The sequence below is a fragment of the Pseudorca crassidens genome, chromosome 11 (assembly GCF_039906515.1).
Source record: "Pseudorca crassidens isolate mPseCra1 chromosome 11, mPseCra1.hap1, whole genome shotgun sequence".
In the NCBI taxonomy this organism is placed as follows: Eukaryota; Metazoa; Chordata; class Mammalia; order Artiodactyla; family Delphinidae; genus Pseudorca; species Pseudorca crassidens.
Window position 1 is genome coordinate 44,937,099 of NC_090306.1, and position 25,917 is coordinate 44,963,015.

At 40.7% G+C, this 25,917-nt stretch overlaps 1 protein-coding gene across 8 annotated transcripts in view; it reads left to right on the forward strand.

Moving 5' to 3' along the window:
- Window positions 1-494: 494 nt before the first annotated feature.
- The window catches only part of SCN8A (sodium voltage-gated channel alpha subunit 8), a 177,812-nt gene continuing 152,389 nt past the window's right edge, over window positions 495-25,917 (forward strand). For 6 of the 8 annotated variants that reach the window (XM_067696587.1, XM_067696591.1, XM_067696589.1 and 3 more), the window contains exon 1: window positions 1,124-1,263. The gene's annotated coding sequence lies outside the window, so the exon portion shown is untranslated. Of the gene's footprint in view, window positions 623-844; window positions 926-1,123; window positions 1,264-25,917 lie in introns of those variants that run through there. The other 2 variants (XM_067696586.1, XM_067696584.1) reach the window with 2 other exon arrangements.

Genomic DNA, 25,917 nt, shown 5'->3' on the forward strand with positions numbered 1-25,917 from the left:
ACCTCAATAAAGCTATTTAAAAATGTATGTAGTGGGCACACTATGTATGCCAGATCGTGTTCTCAGGGTGTGAAATGCATTCTCCTCTTTAATTCTCACAACAAACCTATCAGGTCAGTCCTATGATTGTTCCCTTTTACAGATGAGAACAATGAAGCTCAGAGTTGTTCGCGTCCAAGGGTACTCAGTAAGTGGCGGCGGCCTGCCCATACTCTTTCACTCTTAACTGTGAACTTGCGGTAAAAAGAAATATGTGTGAGAAGCACAATAAAGTGCTAAGAATTCTCACATTCATTGTCTAGATCCTCGTAAGAGTGTAGAGTAAGCAGTTCAAATGATCGTGCCTACTTTACAGATGGACAAACTGAGATTCAAAAGGATTAAGGTGACCGTTACAGTTTCAGGCCTGGGGGAAGGGATTTCTCCCTCCTCCTCACACCGGAGCCGCGTCCACTGAATCACAAGGCTCCAGCTGCTGCTCATAGACTTCTGCGTTTTTTTCTCAGGCAGCCAAAGCTCGGGTAAATTGAGTTCCTGGTGTTTTTAGATGTCAGAGATTCTAACAACTGAGCACTGCACTGTTACGAGGCATTTCCTTCTGCGACTGTCGTTCAGGAGAAAGGTGAGACTTGGCATTTCCAAGGGTCACGGGGCCCTCGAGTCCACAAAGCACCTTTCGGGTTTCAACGCCCGCGTGCTGGCTGACAGCCCGCCAGCGTTCAGCGGCCGCGTCCCGGCGCTCGGCCCGGGTGCCCCTCCCGCGCGGCTCGGCGGGGGCGTCGGGGAGGCGGGCCCGGGGACGCTCGCGAGGCGCTCCGGCGCGGCGCCCCCTGCCGGCGCCCTGCTCCCTCGCCCCGGATCCGGTCCGGGCGGCGCGGGGACGCCGGCCTGACAGCCAGCGAGCGGGCGGGCGCGCCCTGCAGAGGTAGGTGGGCTGCTGGGCGCAGGCAGGCAGGCAGGCGGGCGGGGGCGGCGTGCGCGAGCGGGGGCAGGGGGCGCGCTCCGGGGGTCGGCGCGGGGACACGGTGGGCGGGGGGCCCGGGGGCGGGGGGCCCGGGGGCGGGGGGCGCGCGCGGCGGCGCGCGGCGGGCGCGAGTCATCAATTATGCAAGGACTTCGGCGGCGCGGGGGGCGGGCGCGGGGAGCGCTCCAAGATGGCGCCGACCGCAGTCCCGCCCGCAGCATCCTCCGCACCTCCGCAGTCCGGCCGCGCCTCCCGGGCCCCGCGTTAGGGCCGCCGCTGCCTCCCTTGCCGCCGCTGCCGTAAGTAGCCCCATAGCCCCCGCCCCGGCGCCGCTCCTCGCCCGCCGGCTTCCCCTTCTCGCCTCGGGACCCTGGAGCGGGGCTCGCCCACCTCCAGCCAGGGGCTTTGCCGCAGAGTGCGCGGCGGGGCTCCAGGGGCAGTGGAGAGGGGTTTGTGCCCTCCCTGTTTTGGACAGGTGTTTGGAAGTCTTGCTTCCTTCTACCGTGTTTACTGGGGATCCCTGAGGAGAACTGAGGACCACCGGCCCCCACCCCCATACACCCTCTCTCTCCTCCGCTCTTGGCTGCACTGGGGGACACTGGCGTGCCCTCGGCGCCCCTTCCGTAGGGCAGCACCCTCTCCTCCCCATCTCTCAGAGCCGGGGCAGAGTCGGGGCCCCTCGCCCGGTTGCACTGGAAGGGCAGCGCCGTCCGGATCTTCTAGGCAGCTCCTTAGCTCTACCCCCTCCCCCATGTCTTACTGCATCCTTCTCCCCCATCCGGCTTCAGATTGTTACCAACTGCAGAAGCCTGGGGCTCGTGGGTTCTTAGGGCAGCCAGGACTCCCCTGTCCTTTACTCGGATGCATCCGTCCCCCTCCCGACAGGGTACTCGGGGGTTGTTGGGGGCCCCCGGGACCTTCCTTGGCAGGCTAGGATTCCTGCATTAGGGAGTACATCACTTTCAGAACATCCCCTTCCCCCGCCCCCACCCCTACGCCACCCGATGCAGAGCTTGCTCCTCTCCTCCTCTCTGCTTCCCTCCCCCACCTTACCACCGGCAGCAGCACCCTGGGCTTCTGCTAGCTTTGGGCTTGCAGGACTGCCCAGCTCCACAGGCTTGGACCCCTCCTCTCTAGTTCTCACTTGGTACTTGGGGGACCGCAAAGCCTCTGCATTTTTCCTGAGAGCTCAGCTCCATCCCCTCCTTGCCGGCAGCAACCACCGGTGGAGACTTGGCAGCTAACTTTCGGGGGGGCTTAGCCACGGCTTTCAGACCCCTTCAAGGGCCCCAGTTTCGAGGTGGGATGAAGTGGGAATAATTTTACAGCCTGATAAATATGATTCTACAATCCATGCCTTCCTTCCAACTACCCCACCCTGTGCCCTCTTCCTCACTTACACTGCAGTTTTTGAAACATGGGGGAATACATTTTATATCCGGAGATTCCAAGATGCCAAGGTTCAGCGTCGGTATTCATAATAAAAGGATGGCATCTGTTTTGGGGGAGGGAAAGGGGTAGAAGAAACTTTGCATTGCATCTGGCTAATTCAGGGGGAGGGAGAAATAATTAGCATGGAGCAAGCTCTACCAAACAGGGAAAATTGCTTTTAATGCACGCACAATGGGCACCGGAGAAGCCGGGATGGAAGCAGGAAGTGTGGGTGACGGCTCTGGGGGCAAAGGGGGAGAGTGCTTTTTATAACCGTTTTCTCGAGTTTGAACCTGGAGAGCCTTTAGAAAGGTAGTGGTGTGCTAGGGCTGTGGGATGTTTTAGCTTTCCAAGGGAGATTTCGGGTGTGGTAGGTAGGTTTTCACTGTTTCACAATCTTTCTGTACTTCTCTTTTCTCCACGTGTATTAGAAGATAATGGTGGTTAGGGGACTTCTTTTTCTTTCCTCAAAAAAAAAAATTGGTTTTTTTTTTTTGATGTGTAATGCAAATGGCTGGATAACATTACCACCTGGTACCACCATCCTGGTAGAAATCTCAGGGGAATCAGACTTAAAATGCTGAAAGCTTTGTAACACGTTACCTGTAACCTGGTTCTTGAAATACTGCAGCATTTTTTCTTTGGAGCTCATGATCCACAAGGCTTCAGTTCTCCCTGAAAGAGAATTGGATTGCTTGGAAGCGGGTAGTAGTGATGGCTTGGTACTCAGCAAACATTGTCTGTCCTAGAAATTGAGGCTCTCCCTGGAGAGGGCTCCAAGCGTGTTCTGTGTTCTATGGACATCTGATTCAGGGTATGTGTAAATATGTTGTTTCTTAGTAGGGCTGCTGGTGGGTACTACAACACAGTTCTTGACAGTGCTGGTCAGTTACTGGTTTCTTGGGTTCAGTTGGAGAGGCTTCCGTTTTCATTTGGGGTTTTGTCAACTTTTATCAAAATATTTGAAGGATTTTATTTTAAATTAATAAAAGATTATGAAATGGAATATAGCATACTTACAAACAAACAATCATACAGTTGATTTTGCTTTCTTTGTAGGGGCTTTAACAAATTTTTCGCAGGGCCCAACTTGCCCAGCTTTGGTTGCCGGTGTTGAGGTTTGCGCCAGGGTTTCTGGCCGTGGTGCTGAAAGGACAGTTCCCTGACAGTCCTGCCGTAGAGTGCACTCGTGCTGGACGTGCTTTGGGTTTTTCCTGCTTTTATTATCAGCAGGCTTTCCTGTAGATGTGTGTGTGTGTGCGCGCGCATGTGCATGCGCAGCTGGGTTTATACTTGAAGTTGCAGGCCTAGTTACCATATTTTATTACTCCCACATAACTCTTCATTTTGGCTGTCCCTCATGGAGACAGTGTTTTTACAGGCTGCAGCAGATCCATATGTAAGTCATACAGTGACATTTTGCTGACTGCATTATTTCAGCACATTTTGATAATTTCAAGTAGCAAGAAACTATTAATGTTATGGGAATTTGGCCTCCTCAAGAAGTAATCAGATAGCTTGCTAAATTAAGCTGGATCAGAAGGGCATCTTCTTTGGGTTGATTTGAACAGTGAGCTGGGAAAAGGACTCAACACAGCAGAGGCCAGTATGTGATTCATTGTTTCACTAAAGTAATTTGTCAAAAAAGTATTTTAAAATCCTAAAATAGTGAAGGGAGCCATAAAATTCAGCTTGTATGAATCTCTCACCTAGCACAGGGATAAAGCAGCTCGTTCCTTTTGGGTTCCACTGTGATTGAAGTACTTTTGTGTCATTGAAAAGGTAACATACATAAAGTTGAAAGACATATAAATTGGGGCTGTGTCAGGGGCAAATGTCATTCTTGTGCTTCTTACCAAGAAAAGATTGACATTCAGTGTTCTATGGAGATTGCACAAGAAACGTGCACCTGCTTGAAAAGAATACGAAGATAGAGACATATCCACCTAAAGCAAGAAAAGCATTCTTGAATGGAAAGAAAAGTAATTATCTTTAATGTGCTGATATTATGTAACAAGTTGTTCCGGAGGCACATGCATGAATTAATGAATACTTAATTCCTACAGATTATATCTGAGAAGGAAAATAAAACCACGCTGTAACGCAGACGTAGAGAATGGACTTGAGGACACGGGGAGGGGAGGGGTAAGCTGGGACGAAGTGAGAGAGTAGCATGGACCTATATACACTACCAAATGTAAAATAGATAGCTAGTGGGAAGCAGCCGCACAGCACAAGGAGATCAGCTCGGTGCTTTGTGACCACCTAGAGGGGTGGGATAGGGAGGATGGGAGGCAGACGCAAGAGGGAGGAGATATGGGGATATATGTATATGTATAGCTGATTCACTTTGTTATACAGCAGAAACGAACACACCATTGTAAAGTAATCATACTCCAATAAAGATGTTAAAAAACAAACAAAAAAACCCCACACTGTATAGAAAGTGTTAAAAAATACAGTTTATTCAGAGTCAGATCAGTCTCCATAATTATAAAAATAAGGTAGGGCTTCCCTGGTGGCGCAGTGGTTGAGAGTCCGGACGCGGGTTCGTGCCCCGGTCTGGGAGGATCCCACGTGCTGCGGAGCGGCTGGGCCCGTGAGCCATGGCCGCTGAGCCTGCGCGTCCGGAGCCTGTGCTCCGCAACGGGAGAGGCCACAGCAGTGAGAGGCCCGCGTACTGCAAAAAAAAAAAAAAAAAGTATACTTATTGCAGAAATATTTTAATATATAAAAGACAGGAAAAAAGTCATCCTTAGCAAAACAGTTGTCTGTGTTTATGGTTATTTCAGTCTTTTTTTTTTTTCTGTAGAGAGGGCAAGAAGCACTTGCAAAAGTTATTCAGAAGAACAAAAAATAAGTATTTTAAAACCAAGCCTTTTAAACTCTTAAGTTCACAGTCCACTAGTTAGTCATTGAGAGGCTTAACAGCTAGATCATTATATCTCAGTTTACCTTTATTTTCTGAATCATGTAAAAAAAATTTCCACGAAATTTCTTTCATGTGAATTCTAATTCATTCTTAGAATTGGACTCCTGTAAAGTCTTTTGATTTAAATATAGCAAGTTAACTAGAAGAATAAAGAAAACTTTACAGATATTCTCCCTCTGCACCTACTGTGTGTGAAGCATTGCACTAAGCACTAACACTCTTTAAATGGCAGGACTCAGCTTAGAAAATTATACCCTGCTCAAAACCTATGGCTATTAAAGTGTTAAAAGAAGGAAACGGAGCTTTCACCCTTCACATATATTAATTGCTGAAATGCTGACTGGAAGTGATTTAACCTAAAAAAAATAATGTGTGCAGGAATATGAAGTAAATGTATGTGAATAAACGACAAAGAAGAAATCTTCTGGAAAATTTTTCTCTGTCCCTCCGTGAAGTTATAGATACAAAATCAGGACCCGCGTTTAAGTACATATCAGGAATTAAGGTGAAATGAAGACCCAAGAAGGTTGCCTTAGTTACACTGCTGAGAAGAAAAAGTCAGGAACAGTGTAGGCTTTGGAGGTAGGCAAAACTAAGTTCAAGTCTTGATTCTGCTACTTACTAGCTTTGTCACCTTGGGTAAGTCATTTAATCTGTCTGAGCTTCAGTGTTCTCATCTATAAAAATAGGAATAATAATACCTACATTGCAAGGTGTTTGTGGGGATTAAATGAAATCTCTGTTTCCTGACACGTAGAGCTCAGTATATTTTAGCTCCTTTTCCTCTAGGGATTTAGCAGCTTAGTGTGTATTTATATGTGTATTTGATAGAGTATATATGTACTGTATTAAATTTCAGTAGTCTGAAAAGCAGACGGTTGCTTTATCTTCAGTCTGGCAGAGAGAATAGAATCTGCAGGTGTGCTGACTTGGGTGGACATTGCTAATATAAAAGGAGAAGAGTTTTACTGTATAATTGCAGTGCTGACCTCCACCAACACAGTGCAAATGCAGTTACCAAAGTAACTCTTTCTGCATTCATTCCCAAACTATTCTAGAATAGGACTCTTTACCAAACAGGAATGCTCTGACATTCGCCGGTTGGCAGGCAACTGGGCTGTTTTTAGCTATAGTTTGGGATCTGAAAGTGGAATGGGCCCAAAGGCTGAGGTGTCCCTTTATCCTTACTTGAGCTGAATGTGTTAATTGTAGTAAGTGATTATACGGGTTTGGAGTTGCTTTTGTCTTCAGCACCCTTCTAGGTTTTCCCATTATATAGTCTTTTTTTTTTTTTTTTTGGCGATACTCGGGCCTCTCACCGTTGCGGCCTCTCCTGTTGCGGAGCACAGACTCCGGACGCGCAGGCTCAGCGGCCATGGCTCACAGGCCCAGCCGCTCCACGGCATGTGGGATCTTCCCGGACCGGGGCACGAACCCTTGTCCCCTGCATCAGCAGGCGGACTCCCAACCACTGCGCCATCAGGGAAGCCCATTATATAGTCTTTTAATTGCTTTATTTGAATGAGTCTCATACATTTAGGTCTCATGGCTGACCATCTACTTTTGGTAATTATTACTCTATGTTTATCTGTTTATAAAAACTTAAAAAATCCTTCTATCAGTTGATAGTTTGAGTTAGGTAAGATAAATATTATCCTATGCATTTTATAGCTGAGGAAACTGAGGATCCCAGGGCTTGAATGAGTTGTCTAGGGCTATGGGACCATTAAGTGATGGAGTGGAGACAGGGACCCAGGTTGGTTGACTCATGCTTAAAGATTTTTCTTCCATTAAATGGTGTTATATTCTGATGTTCATATAGCCAAGTATTGTGAACGATTTTGGCTATAAGAAATTATCATTACCCTAGGTATCTAAACATATCTTACTGAGTGGGCATAATGAAAGATTCTGGGATAGGCAGAGGGAGGGCAAGAGAACCTTTGAAGGAGAGCATTTTGGAAGCAGGAAGGAGAGGGAAAATGAACAGAAGATGTATCAATAAATAAAATATGGATGAAAATAGGAGGCATTGAAGTAACGTGGTCGTTTTGTTTCTGCAGCTATCCTGGCTACTTTTTTAAAGGTCATCATGTCTTGGTGTCTGCTTGTCATTCGTCATTTCTCTTGCACATAAATACACATTTGGCTACTCATAAATGCTCCCACGTTGCCAGTATAAGTTATAACCAGGACCACAGGGGAATTATGGCCACTATCACCCGGACTTTTTTGCTTATGCAAGGCTGAAATTGGTGTAGGACTCAGAGAAGAATTGGTGCTTGGTGGCGGGAGGGTTATGCTAGTTGAAGCAGAAAAAGTTCTGGGAGGCTCTAGATCTAAAAGAGCAAAGATGAAGGTAGATAATAGTTACAGTTTCCCTTAGGTATATGGAGATGTGTCATAGTGAGGAGAGTGGAGCAGAAGAAAAGCTAGGACCCTGAGGGTCTAAGATGTGCTCTTAGTTTGGGACTGAAGCTCTCTTGATCCTGGAAGGAGTCGATTGGGTTAGGATAACTAAAATGTTGTCTGGAGAGGTTTGGAACGCTTTTATATTCACTATTGGTGGTAGCGAGAGTCCTCCTGTGTTCACTGGGCTTGTCCCAGGATCTGGAAATGGAAAGCACTGAAATCCCTCAAAAGACACATTAACAGGCTCCTTTCATGTTCCGTTGATTAGTGCGATTTTTATGATGTGAAATCTTTTGGGTTCCTAGGGAATAAGAACATTAGAGAAATATAGCGAACGCTTATTTATCCAAGGATGGATTATCTAGGCTATGAATTATACATGTCACTTATTTTCCTCTCGTTTTCTGCATCTTGAGCATTTAACTGATCGTTAGCATTTCCATCAGAGTGAACTTGGGAAGGGAGCAAAAGTCAAAATTAAAATGTTACTGTAAATTTTTAGATAATGATTGAGAAAGGAAGAGATCAATGGGAAGGCAACTCATTTTTAGTCTGTTCTTATTCTCTCCTTATTTTAAAGTACAGACAGTTGAAAGCTGAGCCTCCAAAAGCTTCCCTGGAAGCCAGTGTGAAATAGCATTTTCCCCTCAGTTTACTGAGTGACAGCCCTGTAATAAATAGGGCTTAATTTATTACATGGCTAGTTTCTTGTTTCACAAGGAATTCTTCTTCAATTAAGGATAATGCAGCAGGCTTTTCTTCACATTCACTAGTGACTTTCTGTCTTAGCAAGAAGCTGAATAAAATGCTTTTAAATGAAAACAAATTGATGCGTTATTATTAAATTGCAGAGAAAAATCGAGCAGGTTGCGAATGCGACTGGTAGAGCTTTCTCAGAGGTCAGAATAGCCAGAAATCTCATTTGCTACAGAGTTCTTAATTGGATTTCCTAAGATTTTGGTGAAGACTAAAAAGGTGGAATGTCTTATTTCTAGGAAAGATACCTTGAACAAAATAAAGCATTTTAAACAGATTTATATTGTGATAGGGAAGAAAGCATTGAGAGTGTGAGGAATCATCAGGGTGGAGAATGAGGAAAGGTGAAAGAATGACTGCAGTGAAAATGGACAAGGGAATTTGGATGTGAACTTGGAGGAACTGCTCATGTTTTTTTTTTTTTTTGTGGTACGCGGGCCTCTCACTGTTGCGGCCTCTCCCGTTGCAGAGCACAGGCTCCAGACACACAGGCTCAGCGGCCACGGCTCACGGGCCCAGCCGCTCCGCGGCATGTGGGATCTTCCCGGACCGGGGCACGCACCTGCGTCCCCTGCATCGGCAGGCAGACTCTCAACCACTGTGCCACCAGGGAAGCCCCTGCTCATGTTTTAAGAGAAAGAGTTCTCTCTCCTCTACAGACTCCTTTGGATACATGTCTTTGTTCTTCTTCCTGAACTAGAGTTGTCCCGATTTTCCAGATAGGGCACAGAAGCTTAGGAAGATGTTTTGTGTTTTAAATGTTATTTTATCCCTTTCTCTGCTAGAACTTTGCTGCAAATTGCTTACTTTATCTGATGTCTGCTTTGGAAAAGCTGGAGAAATTTTCTTGCTTTGTAGCAAAAAATTTAGTACCATTCTTAAATGTTTTTTCAAAATTTCCTCTTTTTTTTAAAAAAAGGATTTTAAGTCATTTAATATAAAAAACATTTTCTCAAAAGGCACCGTGGAAGGTATCTCTGTATTCTATACATAAAATATATCTTTTACATTTTTTTGAGTAGTTACAGAGGCAAAGGGTTAAAAAATCAGAGAGTTCAAAGTTAAGTCTTTTATACTGTCACCGTCACTCAGGGTGCCCTCCGTAAAGGCAACTACTGTTACCAGTTTCTCTTGTATCCTTTCTACATAGATATGCCTGCACACATTTTCTCTCCCCTGCCCTCCCCCACAATTATGTCCATTGTCTTTTGAGGAAGACTGTTAAAAATAGTTTGGGGATTTAACTCTCATTCTAGGTCATCTTAGATCAATTAATTCCCGTTAGCAAAAATTTTAGTGACATTCTTAAGTGTTTTTTTTTAATTTCCTCTTTTTATTTTTTTAAGGATTTTAAGTCATTTAATATGAAAACATTTTCTCAGAAGGCACTGTTGAAGGTATCTCTTCCATTCTGTGTCATAAATTTGGGGATTTGGATATAGAGTATAATTAGAATTATATTCAAATTAGAAATTTTGCTAAGAACAAATCAGTTGGGCTGGGGTAGAATTCCCCAGTGGCAGACAAGCCTGCAAAGATACAGTAGAGTTAGCCAAACACTAAGAATTTTTTTGAAGTTGCATTTATCCTTGGAGACAATGGAGAACATAGAAGATTTTTTAGGGGGTGCAAAATGACACATCATCAAAGCCGTGCTTTAATATTTTAGGAGAATTGGGCAGCAGTGTGTATATAACAGGATGGAACAAAACAAGGAATGGACATCCAATTAATTGACTGTTTGATTTGGCCTAGCTGTGTGGTGACAAAGGCTTGGACTCGGACAGTAGTGATGAAGATGGAAAGGAAAGAATATAAATACAATTTTGTATATGTGTGTCACACGGATGTGTGCGTTTAAGTCGCATTTTTATAATGTAAGAAATTGTTTCGGGGAAGGCCCAATAGGAATTGGTGAATAACTTTACTTGGGGAAAAGGGAGGAGGAGTTAAAGATTGTTTTGCTGTTTTAAAGTTCAGCGACAGAGACTCTTCTGTTTAGAAAATCTGAGGAAGTAAGTTCTGTAATACACATTGGCAGTGTAGTCCAGAGCATCTTGGTTAGCAAGCTACCTTAATTTCTAATTTTTAATCCTTTCTCTGCAGAGGGTTTTCCCCCATCAGCTTCTCATGCTTTCTTTAAGGAAAACCTAAATCTTCCAACTTCTTTATTCTGTGTGTTCTCTCACTGATAAATATTACTTAATCTTTGTGGGTCTCTGTCCTTTTCTTATTTTGTGGTCTTTTATTCTGTCCATTTATAGACACTTAGCTCGCTGTCTTTTTCCTTTATACTCTCAACTGACCTTCGGTTTAGTGTATAAAGAAACAAGAATTATGCACCTTTCCATAGGTGGATGACTGTTTTGTCCTTACTGAAACTCAGTGACTTTCTTTCTTTGATCATTTGCTTATATTCTGTGTGTTTCATGGAAGCCATAGTAAGTATTTGAAATTGCAGGTTGAATTAAAGGTAGCAACTGAGAGAATTCTAATAGGTGAAAGCAGAGGGAAAGTGTTAGGCCTTATCAGCCAGTGATGTCGCTTGTTATTTCAGGTATTGACCTTGGGCTGTCAGTACAAAAGGTCAGACTTGCATAAACTTCCTTGGTGTAGCTGGGGTACAAGAGAGTAGAGAGTGGACCCTAATGCGTAATTTCAGTATACTGTGATAATTTAGAGCAAAGGGTGAGCTCAGGGAGCTTGGGTTCTAGTCTAGTCTTTTGCAGTCAGTAAAGATCTTTGAATAAGAAAAACTAAAGGGTGGGCTTCCCTGGTGACGCAGTGGTTAAGAATCTGCCTGCCAATGCAGGGGACACAGGTTCGAGCCCTGGTCCGGGAAGATCCCACATGCCGCGGAGCAACTAAGCCCGTGTGCCACAGCTACTGAGCCTGCGCTCTAGAGCCCGCGAGCCCCAATTACTGAGCCCGTGTGCTACAACTACTGAAGCCCGCATGCCTAGAGCCCGTGCTCTGCGACAAGAGAAGCCACCGCAGTGAGAAGCCTGCGCACTGCAACGAAGAGTAGGCCCCGCCCGCCGCAACTAGAGAAAGCCCGCGCGCAGCAACGAAGACCTAATGCAGCCAAAAATAAATAAATAAAATAAATTAATTTAAAAAAAAGAAGAAAGAAAAAATAAAGGGTGATTGGAACATCAGAACATATGCATGCAAAATAATAGAATGCGCCTGGAGAAAAGCAATTTAATTCAGTAAATCTTTCCATTTAATTTTCCTTCTCACCACCAAAGTTACTGAGTTTTTGCAAATTCCATTAACATTTGCCATAGTTTGCACTCAGATTGTTCGCAGAAGTCTCCATGGTTTATGTGGAACCAGTAGAGCAGGCAGAATTCATGTACAAGATGTTAGTAAACTTAGACTCTGTTTAGGGGTATAAAGCGTCTTTACAGTAATCCCATCAGGAGGTTCTCTGCGCAGTCACACTGTAAGTTTGTACCTGCTTCCTAGTATGAATGCTCAAAGTAACAGTGATGAAGAATAGGTAAACAACAGACTCTTGGGAAGCCATTCTTAAAATAGTTTAGGGTGAGGACAGTCCATAAAGACCACTAAACTGAAAGATGGCAATCTGTTTTATTAATCTAGATGTTCTAGTGCAAGTAATATTTCAGTAGGTGTATAGGTTTTTATTTTTTCACTTTCCTTCTATTAGTAATATTTCTTCTTCCTTGTCTCTAGAAAAGAGGGGTGGTAGAAAACCAAAGAAAGGCGCAGATAGATTGAGTGATTAAATGGAGTGGGGAAACAAAGCAGAATGATCCTATGAGTATTTCACTTACCTCACAAGGCTGTTTTCTTTTCTGACTCATACAAGAAAACTTCAGCCATAAGGGCTAAAGGGGTAGAAATTTCTTTTATTTTGGGACCTTAGTGTAGATTCTTTGCATTAGAAATTGCTCAAAAGCTATATAGTTCAAAGAAAAGAAGTCCATTTTGTGTGATGAGTGGATATCAAAGACTTGTTATTAATTAGATCCGAGCGTCTTCCCTCTCTAATTTTAATAAGCTTGTGTGCAGCTTGACCCTTGGGGGCTGACGTGCTTTGTTCGTAGCCACACGCTCCTTCCTGACCATTAGTAAGTCTCTGACCTGTATTGTCCCTTTCAGGTTGTAGAGGTGCGCATCTTTCACCTCCCTCTCCTCAGCAGGCTGCCCAGGTTCCCAGGGGTGAGGCAGAGCACACGGGTGTGTGTGACTTCTATGCCCCTGCTTGGGCTCTGCTCTGCAGCTCTGCCTTTGCCCAGGCTAGTGCTCAGAGAAAGTTTTTTTTTTTTTTTTAAGAGCAATGCATTTATCACTCAGTGCAATCTATTGCAAAATCTCAAGGAAAAAAAAATCCTCCAGAAAACAGTACAACTTTTCTAGCCAGGATTCCAGAGCCATCAGCTTCTTATAGGCACTGCTTCTGTTTATAGATGTTGAGTTGTCAGGGCTTTGCCAGTTGTTTTTTCCTTCCGTGGTTTAATCACAGAACCTAGTAAGAACTCTTATTTGTGAGAACTGAATGCTGACTTTTGAGGGTATTATAAAAATCTAGTGGATCTGTAGAGTTCGAAGTGTGGCTGCTAGTCTATATTTTGGGCAAGAGAGTATCAGATAGTCTTCTGGTGGAAATTGAGGCATCATACCCCTTGAAGTCTAGTTGTGGCCTTGGGCCAAGACACAGTGCCCCTGGGACAGTATCCTTCTTCCTATTTGGAAATTTATTCCTATTAGGGGCCTATAGCCGAGTAGAGTACTATTTCCTTCAGAAGAATAAGTTCAATATTACTAATATTTGAAGACCTTTTGAAGTTCTAACTTATGTATGACAAATATATTTTTTCCTTTTTAACATCATTTTTAACAACTCTGGTTATTTTTAATTATTATTTAAAAAATTTACAAGCAGTACAGTTGAAAAAAATTTGGAATATAGTTCTATGAGTTTTAACACATGTATAGATTCATGTAACCAGCACTACGATCAGGATACACAATAGTTCCATCACCTCAAAAAGCCCCCCTCTGCTGCCCCTTTGTAGTCAGACTCTCTGTAACCTGTGATCTCTGGCAGCCCCCAACTGGCTCTCCATTCCTGTGGTTTTGGTTTTTTTAGAATATCATGGAAATGGGATCATACTGCAGAGTATAACCTTGTGAGACTGGCTTCTTTCACCCAGCATGATACCTTGGAGATTTATCTATGTTGTAGTCTTTATCAATAGTTCGTTCTTTTTTTTTTTTACTGCTGAGTGGTATTCCATTGTGTGGTTATGTAACAGTTTGTTTATCCGTGCATTTGTTGAAGGATATTTGAGACGTGTCCAATTTCAAGTGATTATGAATCCTGCTGCTGTACATGTGTAGGTTTTGGTGTGAGTCTGAATTTACAGTGTTCAAAGATATCCCTAAGGGCGATCGCTGAGTAATACAGTAAGTATATGTTTACCTTTACAGGAAACCACCAAACTGTTTTTCAGAGTGGTTATACCGTTTTGCATTTCCACCAGCAGTGTATGAGAGTTCAGTTGTTAATATCCTCCTTTGCACTTGGTATTGTCAGATTTTTGTTTGTTTTTTAGTTTTATTGTGGTAAGAACACTTAACATGAGATCTGTCCCCTTAACAAATTTTTAAGTGTACAATACGTTATTGTTGACTATAGGTGCAGTGTTTTACAGTGAATCTCTAGAGCTTATTCATCTTGCTTAACTGAAACTTTCTGCCCATTGGCAACTCCCTATTCCCCTCTTCCCCCAGCCCCTGGCAAACATCATTCTACTTGGATTCTCTGAATTTGATGATTTTATATACGCCATATAAGTGTAATTATGCAGCATTTCTCTTTCTGTGACTGGCTTGTTACACTGAGCATAATGTCCTCAAGGTTCATCTGTGTTATAGCATATGTCAGAATTTCCTTCTTTTTAAAAAAGGCTGAATAGTATTCCATTGTATGTATATGCCACATTTTCTTTAGATGTTATCTGTTGATGGACATCTAGGTTGTCTCCCTATCTTGGCTACAGTTGAATGGTGCTGCAATGAACATGATAGAGCTAATATTTCTTCAAGATCCTGATTTTAATTCTTTTGGATAAATACCCCAAAGTGGGATTGCTGGATAGTATGGTAGTTCTGTTTTTAATTTTTGGAGGAATCTCCATACTGTCTTCCATAGCAGTTGCAATATTTTGCATTCCCACCAACAGTGTGCAGGGAGCTCCAGTTTTTCCACATCCTTGGTAACACTTGTTATCTTTTGGGATTTTTTTGATAATAGCTGTCTGACAGCTGTGGTTTCTCACTGTAGTTTTGATTTCGCATTCCTTTGATGATTAGTGACATTGAGCATTCAGATTTTTAATTTTAGCTATTTTAATAGGTATGTAGTGGTATCTCATTGTGGTTTTAATTTGCATTTCCCTAATAGTAATGATCTTGAGCATTTTTTCACATGCTTATTGCCATCCATATATCTTTCGTCAAATGTCTGTTCAAATCTTTTGCCCATTTTTTAAATTGGATTATTTGTTTTCTTACTGTGAGTTTTGAGAGTTTTTTTAAAAAACGTATATCCTGGATATAAATCATCAAGTTAATTACTTGGACATGTTTTCCCCTAGTGTGTAACTTTTTTCTTCTCTTTACCATGTCTTTTGTAGAGCTAACTTTAAAATTTTGATTAAGTCTAATTTATCAATTTCTTTCTTTTATGGATCATGGTTTTGTTTTGTTTTGTTTTGTTTTTTGCGGTACGCGGGCTCTCACTGTTGTGGCCTCTCCCGCTGCGGAGCACAGGCTCAGGACGCGCAGGCCCAGCGGCCATGGCTCACAGGCCCAGCTGCTCCGCGGCATGTGGGATCTTCCCGGACCGGGGCACGAACCCCTGTCCCCTGCATCGGCAGGCGGACTCTCAACCACTGCACCACCAGGGAAGCCCTGGATCATGTTTTTGATGTTATAAATAAGAATTCTTTGTCTAATCCAAGGTCACAAATATGTTCTCTGTTTTCCTCTAAAAGTTTTATAGTTTGCATTTTACATTTAGATTTCTGATCCATTTGAGTTAATTTTTGTATAATGTATGAAATTTAGGTCAAGGTTCATTTTTATGTATTTTGCAGATAGATGTGTAATTGTTCCAGCACATTGCTATTAAAAGACTATTCTTGGGCTTCCCTGGTGGTGCAGTGGTTGAGAGTCCGCCTGCCGATGCAGGGGACACGGGTTCGTGCCCCGGTCCGGGAAGACCCCACATGCCACGGAGCGGCTGTGCCCATGAGCCATGGCCACTGAGCCTGTGCGTCCGGAGCCTGTGCTCCGCAACGGGAGAGGCCACAACAGTGAGAGGCCCGCGTACCGCAAAAAAAAAAAAAAAAAAAAAGGACTATTCTTTTTCCATTGAATTGACTTTGCACTCTTGTCAAAACTCAATTGGCTATATTTTTTTGGGCCTTCTTCAAGGTTCTCTATTCTCTTCCATTGATAAATGTATCTGTCCTGTCACCAATGCCATACTGTTCTGATTACTGTAACTTTACAGTGAGATTTAAAATTATATAGTGTGAGTCTTCCAACTTTATTCTTCTTTTTTCAAAATCGTTTTGGCTATTATAGTTCTTTCATCTTTCCATTAAATTTCATAGCTTGTCTGTGTCTGCAAAAACTCCTGCTGACATTTTGCTTGGAACTGCATTAAATCAGTAGATCAATTTGAGAATTAATAACTGTATCATGTCTTCCAATCAATGAATATGATAAATGTCTTCACTTATTTAGGTCATATTTGATTTCTCTCATCAACATTTTATAGTTTTCAGCATATAGATTTGCATATATTTTGTTAGATTTATACCTAAGTTTTTTTTTTTTTTTAACATCTTTATTGGAGTATAATTGCTTTACAATGGTATGTTAGTTTCAGCTTCACAACAAAATGAATCAGTTATATATACACTACCTAAGTATTTTTTAAGCTATTGTAAATTTTTAAAATTACATTTCAGTTTCTAATTCATTCCTTGTATATAGAAATATGATGGATTTTTGTGTGTTGAACTTGTCTCTTACAACCTTGTTAAACTCATTAATTCTAGGAGCTTTATTATAAATTGTTTTGGATTTTCTATATAGACAATTATGTCTTCTGTAAAAAGGAACAGTTTTATATCTTCCTTTCTTATCTATATGCTTTTTATTTCCCTCTCTCCTCAACCCTTATTACAGACTTCTAGTAAGATATTGCATGAAAGTGGTGAGAGTGGATATTTGTGACTTCTTCCTGATCTTAGGGAAAAAGCATTTAGTCTCATCATTAAGTATGATGGTAGCTGTTAGTTTTTGTAGATACTCTTTCTCAGGTTGAGTAAATTCCCTTCTATTCCCAGTTTGTTGAGAGTTTTTTCAGGAATGGATGTTCAATTTTGTCAAATGCTTTTTCTGTATCAGTTGATATGATTATGTGATTTTTAAATTATTTTATCTGTTAATATAATGAATTATACTGATTGATTTTCAAATATTGACCTACCCTTGCATTCTTGGGATAAACACCACTTGGTTGTGATGTGTTATTCTTCTGTATTGTTGGATTTGATTTGCTAGTATTTGTTGAGGAGTTTTGCATCTGTGTTCATGAAGTTGTTAGTCTGTAGTTTTGTTTTTTTCTTGTCTTTATCTAATTTTGGTATCAGGATAATGCTGGTCTTATAAAATAAGATAAAAAGTGTTCCCTTTAGTATTTGAGGGAAGAGAAATTGTAGATTCCTTTTTAAACATATTTGGTAGAATTCTCCAGTGAACTGTGCCTAGAGTTTTCTTTGTGTGAGAGTTTTTAACTACGAATTAAATTTCTTTAATAGATACAGGCCAATTCAGGTTGTCTGCTTCTTTTGGGGTGAGTTTTGGTACTTTGTGGCTTTGAAGTTGTCAACTTTACGTACATGGATTTGTTCATAGTATTCCCTTATTATCCTTTTAATGTCTGTGGGTCTATGGTGATATCCTTTCTTTCATTCCTAATATTGATAATCTGTGTATTCGTTCTTTTTTTTCCTTTGGCTAGAGGCTTAGAAATTTTATTCATCTTTTCAAGGAACCTGTTTTTGATTTTATTGATTTTTCTCTTTTTTTTTCTGTTTTCAATATAATTGATTTCTGCTCTTTTATTTATTTTCTTCCTTCTGCTTGCTTTGAGTTAATTTACTCTTCTTTTTCTTTTCTATTTTTTTAAGGTGGAAAACTGTCTTTTTTAGATCATTGATTTGAGACCTTTCTTCCTTCCTAATATAAACTTTTATTTTTAATACTGTAAATTCCCCTGTAAGCACTGCTGTGTTTGCATTTTACAAAGTTTGATATGTCAGACTTTTATTTCCCTTGAAAATTCTTCTTTGACCAATGGATTATTTAGAAGTGTGTTGTTTCAAGTGTTTGGAGTATTGGGAGATTTTCTAGAGTCTTTATTTTATTGATTTCTCGTTTAATTCCATTATGGTCAGAGAACATACTTTGTATGGTTTCAATATGTTTAAATTTGTTAAGGTTTGTTTTATGAACCAAGATGTGGTCTATCCTGGTGAATATCTCCTGTGCACTTGAATAGAATGTATATCCTACTGTTGTTAGGTGGAATGTTCTATAAATGTTAATTATATGCAATTGGTTGTTCAGTTCCTCTGTATTCTTGATTTTTTTCCTCCCAGTTTTATTGAGATATAACTGACGTGAAGCACTGCATAAGTTTAAGGTGTACAGCATAATAATTTGACTTACATACATCATGAAATGATTATCACAATAAGTTTAGTGGACATCCATCATCTCATATAGACATAAAATTAAAGAAATAGAAAACTTTTTTTCTTATGGTGAGAACTCTTAGGATTTACTTTCTTAACAACTTTCATATGTAATATACAGCAAGGTTAATTATGTTTGTCATGTTGTACATTACATCCCAAGTTCTTATGTGTCTTATAACTGGAAGTTTCTACCTTTTGACTGCCTTCATCCAGTTCCCCCTCCTCCCACCCCCTGCCTCTGGTAATCACAAATCTGATCTCTTTTTCTGTGTTTGTTTGTTTTTGTTTTTAAAGTATACTTGACCTACAACACTATGTTAGTTCCTTTTACACAACATAGTGTTGTGATATTTCTATATGTTTCAAAATGATCGTCATGATAAATCACCATACGAAGATGTTACATAGCTATTGACTGTATTCCCCACACTGTACATTTCATATCCGTGACTCATTTATTTTGCAACTGGAAGTTTGTACCTCTTTATTTCCCTTACTTCTTTCTTTCCTCCCCTCACTCCCCTGTATCCTTGAATTTTTTCCTTCTCCTTTTAAAAAAAATTGAAATGTGGTTTATTATTTAATTGCAACATTATGTCCTATCTCTTTATTTTTTCAAATGTATTGAGATATTATTGACACATAGGAATTATATATATTTAACATGTACAACATGTTTTGATATCCTTGATTATTTTCTGTTTACTTGTTTTATTGATTAGTAAGAAAGGAAGATTGAAATCTCTAACTATAATTGTAGATTTGTCCATTTCTTCCCTTAGTTCTATCAATTTTTGCTACATATATTTTGAGGTTCCTTTCTTAGGTGCACACACATTTAGGATTGTTATAACTTTTAGTGAATTGACCCTTTTATCATTATTTAATGATAACTAAATTAAAAATTTATTTTTAAATAAACAATTTTTTAAATTTTAAAATGATAAATAAATTTTTATCCCTGGTAATTTTCCTTGCTTTAAAGTCTACTTTATCTGATATTAATATAGCCTGTTAATATATAGTTAATATAGATCTGATAATTCATGTTTACATGGTATATACTTACCCCTCCTTTTACTTAAAAATTTTTTTGAAATAATTTCAGATTTATAAGTGAGTTGCAAAAATAGTACAGAGTTCCCATATGCACTTTACCTAGCTTCCCCTAATGTTAACATATTACATAACCATAGTACATTCATCAAAACTAAGAAATTAACATTTGTACACTGTTAAGTAAGCTACAGAATTTTATATGGATTTCACCAGTTTTTCTACGAATGTTTTTTTTTCTGTTCTATAATCCAATCCAGGCTGCCATATAACATTCAGCATCCTTTCATTTTTAACCTATATATATCATTGTATTTAGTGGGTTTCTGGTAGATGACATACAGTGTGTCTTTTTTTTTAAATCCATCCTCATAATCTTTCTTCTAATTGATGTGTTTAGACCATTTACATTTAACATAATTATTGATATTTTAGATTTAGGTCTAAATCTAAATAGGTCCAGTGGGTCCTTGAGGCTCTGTTCATTTTTGTCTTCCAGTCTTTTTTCTTGTTTGTTCAGCTTGGGTAATTTTTGTTGATCCATCTTCAAGTTCAGTGACTCTTCTGTCATCTCAGTTATACTATAGATCCCATCTAGTGAAGTTTTAAATTTCTGTTATTGTATTTTCTGGTTTAGATTTTTTTCATTTGGTTCTTCTTCTTCTCCTTCTCCTCCGACTTCTTTTTCTTCATCTATTTCTTTGTCGCGACTGTCTATTTTTGCATTTACTTCAAGAGCATTTGCCTTTATTTCTTGCAGCATGATTATAATAGCTGCTTTAAAGTCTGCTAATTCCAGTATCTTGCGGTTGGTGTCTGTTGATTGTCTTTTCCCTTGTGAGATATTGAGATTTTCAAGTCTCATTTTACGGGTTGACCCTTAAACAGTGTGGGGATTATGGACACCAACACCCATGCGGTCGAAAATCCACATATAACTTTATCAACGGCCCTCCATATCTGAAGTTCCTTATCTGCGGGTTCAACCAGCTGGAGATTGTGTAGTATTGTAGTATGCATTTATTGAAGAAAATCTGCATGTAAGTGGATCCACGCAGTTCAAACCCATGTTGTTTAAGGGTCAACTGTATATCAGTTTGGATTTGTATCCTGGACATTGTGAATATTATATTATGAGACTTTGGGTCTTGTTTAAATCCTGTAGAGAATGTCTTTGTTTGTTTGTTTATGTGAGCAGGCAGTCAATCCAGTTAGGTTCAGGCCACAAGTACCTACCTGCCTTCTTTGGGCTGGGGTTCAGTATCTGTTCAGTTTTCAAAGTTCTGTTTGCTGTGCTATTTGTGTCTGTTCCACGTACATACCAGCCAGTGGCTAGACTCAGACCTGGGCAGGTATACCTCATATATCAGTTGTCAAAACCTTCAGTATGCTGTTTAGGGTCAGATACTTTCATGTACAGCTTGGAGATGATTCCTGGAGTTCACACAGCTTCACTGAACTCCCTTTTCTTCCTGTTGTTCTCCCAAACTTTCTAGGTCCAAGAATTCTCCTTCCTGCTCCTCTTGCTAGAAAGCTGAGACTTGAATTTCTCTGCTCTGCCTTGCACGCCCTGTACCTACCTTTTCCTTGGGAACCAAATGGCAAGAGGCTAGGGAGAGAAAACAAAGCAGTGGAGGTTCCCTCTATGCTCTTGGGATCACAGTTCCTCAGGTCAGAGAAAAGGTTTTCCTTTCTGGCTGGTGTTGTCATTGCCACTGCTGCCTAATTGCCTTGGAGGTAGGGCAAGGGAGGACAAAAGAGAAACAGAGAAAATCAGGGGATTTCCTCCACTTCCTTTGACCTTAGGGCCTCCCTTTCTTGCTTCTTGGGCCAAAAACGGAGGTCTTCTCTTGGAGCTTTTTCTGTCTGTACCTGGTGCACAGTTCTGGGTTTGGGCTGCCTTTGAGTCCAGGCCAAGAGATACCAGAAGAAGAAAAAAGGGAAGCTCTGTTGGTTTCACGATATTTTGAGCTTTGGTTTGTTTTTCCAATCCACCTGCTATCAGTTACTTTTCAGTCATCAGATGATGCATGGAGGCATCTCTGTCTATCCATGGATTTTAGCTGAGTTCAGTGGGAGAGACAGGGTAGAGTGAACTTACTCCATCTTAACAGGAACCAGAAACTTTGGTTATTTATTAGACACATTTTAAGAGAGGACCAAGGTTGGCAGTGGCAAGAAAGGTGTTGGCTTCAAGGCAGGTTATCAATCCTGAAAGATCAAATGACTGGACTGACAGTCCTTAGGGTCCCTAGTGGAGAAGACACCTCAAGGAAGGGCTCCAGTGTTTTCAGTGCAGGATGCTCTCTCTTCCTCCTTTTTAATTTTTAAATTTAAATTAAAAGTTTAAAAAAAGATTATATTTGAACTCGGTACAAAATTTGAAAGATATAAAGGGAACAAAGTGTGAGAGGTATGTCTCCCTCACTTACTTATCCCCTAGCTACGCAATTCCTTCCCCTGGAGGCACCCATGTACCAATTGCTTGTGTATCCTTACAGAGATATTCCCCACAATACCAAATATAAAATGGGAATGTGTGCATATAATAACAAAAACAGCAGTGTACTGTGCATACTGCTGTATGCCTTGCTTTCTCTCTTAATATGTCCTGGAGACCTTTCCATAGCAGTGGCTACCGAAGGCTTCATTCTTCTTAGCAGCTGCAGAGAATGCCATTGAATGAATACACTATGATTCATTTAATAAGTCCCTTATTGATGGACTTTATTCCACCAATAAATGATTATTTAGTCAGCAAATAAATATTTATTCCATCAATTTCAGTCCTTTGTTATTACAGGAAAGTTATATTGAATACCCTTGTATACATATTTAACATATGTGGGGCAATATCTATAGAATAAATACCTGGGAGTGACATTGCTGGACTAGAAAGTATGTGTGTTCATTTAAATTTACCAGATTGTTAATAGCGTATTGATACCTTATTTCATACAACTGCAAATAATCCATCAATTTTTTAAGACTTGGTAAGGAGAGTAAAATTAGAATAGGTAATAGAAACCTTCATGTAATCTTAAGTCGTGTTCTAACTCTGGTTAACATCTAACTCTGGTTCTGCCTAGTCTTTTACCAACATGATATGGAAGAAAAGGAAAATGTGTTAATTGGCATTTTCCTTCTTTCTTCTCCCTTCTTACTCTAGTAAGAGACATGCCAACAAGCTGTGAAAAAAATACTGTAAAATAACTAAATAGGAACTATTCAAAAGGAAGGCTATTAACAGTCAGGAGGATTTGGATCTTGGACCAGTTGATTGGACAATCAGTTCCTAAACCTCAAATGTTGGTTTGCATTAAAGCCTTTCTTCTGAGGAACATTTTCTCTATCATGTGTTCTCACCTACACAACCATGCCCATATAGGTAGGTAGAGAGGGCAAGTGAAAGCTGTTATTATTTGCTATACTTATGGTGGAACAGAAGCCCTACAAGTATAAGGATTTTTTTTTTTTTTTTTTTTTTTTTTTTTTTTTTTGCGGTACGTGGGCCTCTCACTGTTGTGGCCTCTCCCGTTGCGGAGCACAGGCTCCGGACGCGCAGGCTCAGCGGCCATGGCTCACGGGCCCAGCCGCTCCGTGGCATGTGGGGTCTTCCCGGACTGGGGCACGAACCCGTGTCCCCTGCATCGGCAGGCGGGCTCTCAACCACTGCGCCACCAGGGAAGCCCATAATGATTTTTTTTTTCTGATCCCTAGATCAACACATTTGATGTGAAAATGTTTAATGTGAAGCAATCTTGGAGACATATTTACTATTATGGATACCAAAGAGTTGTTGCTTAGCGGTTTTTCTGATGGTTCATAGTATTTATTTGAAAGCAAGGCTTTCTTGGAAAATCTGACATACAAATTTTCCAACACGATGGAGCATTTTACTAGTAACAGTCCTTACATTACACGCGAGACTAGAAATCAGATCAGTGAGGTGCTTAAAACTTTTCATGTTTACTTGGCTTTGACTGTATTGTTATTTGCTTCAATTAATTTTAAAAAATAAAATTAGCTATAAAATTAATCTGGAAAAAAAAAGACTATTTTTAAAGTGAATGGTGTGTTCTCTCCAAGTGGGGACCCTAATTGGGTAAATTATTAAGTAATAAAACTGGTTTGGGTGGCTCTTCAAATAGTCATCTTGCTTTTAATTTTTATGTATTTAACCCTATATTTTTGGAAAAATTTGGATGAGCATGTATTACTTTTTAAAAGAAATATAACTCAGTAGAAAATACAGAACAAAGGAAAACAGTGATCTTGGAAGGCTGTGCACTTAATACAGTGAAGCAGTTGTTACACAAAACATTGTTGGAATTTCTTGTTTGAAATGGCCCTTCAAACCTGTTCCACGTCAGTCAAATTAAAAAAAAAAAAAAGACTAGGATCAGATAGCACTGGGGCCAACTGGAAAGGAAGAGTGTGATGGTTCTTACAATGACTTGAATGGAGTGGGCTTGCTGGAAGATGCTGAGGATGGTTCACGGTGTATCCCTGGCCTTTCCTCAGATTGTGGCTTTACAGAGTAATGCAGTAGAGGAAAGACTGTCAAGAAACTTTTATTGGGGCTTCCCTGGTGGCGCAGTGGTTGAGAGTCTGCCTGCCGATGCAGGGGATGCGGGTTCGTGCCCCGGTCCGGGAAGACCCCACATGCCGCGGAGCGGCTAGGCCCGTGAGCCATGGCCGCTGAGCCTGCGTGTCCGGAGCCTGTGCTCCGCAACGGGAGAGGCCACAACAGTGAGAGGCCCGCATACTGCAAAAAAAAAAAAAAAAGAAACTTTTATTGTTTAAATGCTTTATCTTTTATCATCATAAAGTTTTGTGATCTTCTCTGCTTATCGTATAAAGCAAGTTAATCAAGTGTGGCCCTTATCATAAACTTACAGTGTCTCTTTGGGTCTAGAAGCTCTCTCTCTTTTGAAGTTGTTTACTGAAGTTGGATTTAGAGATCAGAGTCAGTATTCATCTTTCTGAGAAGGCAGCCGATGAATTCTTTGAATTTTAAATCATTACCCTAAATAGTGCTGATTTTCATTTAGGAATACAAAGTGCATTGTAATGATGACCTCTTTTAGATAGTGAGCTCTCAAAATTGTGACAGTAGGGTATTACTCCTCAGTTCGAATACCTTATGCAGTTATTTGGCTGTAGGCTAAGACATTGCTATTCTCAGTTTATGTACACAGTGATGCTTCTGGGAATGATTTAATCTGGACATGGAGAGACTGGGATTGTTCAGCTTTCTTCAGTTGTGTGTCAGAGGCAATAGTGGATAGAAGGAAGGGGCAGAGTCTCAGTCACAGCCCTAGGCCTCTTATAGGCACGTCAGGGTCCAGACCAGACAAGGTGAGGGTCTCAAGAGAGGCCAGAGTTCTGCTACAAAGGCAAAAATGGCCAGGGAAACCTACTTAATCTCATCTGGAGGTGTGGGAGGGAAGGGAGGAGTTCTTGTCAAAGAAAGAACATGTAGTCCTATACTGGGAGGATTATTTCTCCCTCTGGTAAAGAAGCACCTGACTGTGAATGTGCCATGGAAATGCATTTTCTCCATCAACAGAAGTATCATTACAGTAGATTCAGTTTATGATAGTGTGTCAGGTGCACTTCATTTGCTCTCTGTAAAAAGATGTGCCCAATGATGTGATCCTATACTTCTGTCATACAGATGTCTTGCAAATAAAAATTTAGTTAATTGTTCCTCACTAATTTGACCCCACACCAGCGTTAGATTGTTTAAAAAGTCAACTTTCAATTTTGGAATAATTTTAGATTTACAGAAAATTTGCAAATACCCTGCATTCCTCACTCAGTTTCCCCTAATGTTAACATCTGAAGTTACCATGGTATATTTGTCAAAACTAAGAAACCAGCATCGGTGCATTACTGTTAAATTCAAGGCTTTGTTTGGATTTTACCAGTTTTTACACTAATGCTCTTTTTCTGTTCCAGGATCCAGTTCAGTGTACCACATTGCATTGAGTCATCATGTCTCTCTCCTTAGGCTCCTCTGGTCTGTGACAGTTTCTCAGACTTCCCATATTTTTCATGACTTCGGCAGTTTTGAGAGTACTGGTGAGGAGTTTTGTAGACCGTTCCTCAATTTGGGTTTGTCTGAAGTCTTTCTCATGATTAGACAAGGGTTATGGGTTTTGAGGACGAATACCTCAGAGATGAAGTGTCTTCCTCATCACATCCCGTCTGGGGATGTGGTGCTAACATGACTTATCACCAGTGATGTTAACCTTGATCACTTGGTTAAGGTAGTGTTTGCCAAGTTTCTCCACCATAAAGTGACTCTTTTCCCCTTTCCCTGCTGTATTCTTTGGAAATGTCACTAAGTCCAGCCCACAGTTGGGGGAGGAGGGGTGAGGATTAAGCTCCACCTCCTGGAGGAGGTACTGCCTGCTTATATTATTTCGAATTCTTCTGTAAAGGAAGACTTACTCTTTTTACCCGTGTGTTTATTAATTGCCATTAAGTTATATCCATATGAACTCATATATTTTGGGTTATAATACAGTACCATGCTATTTATTTTA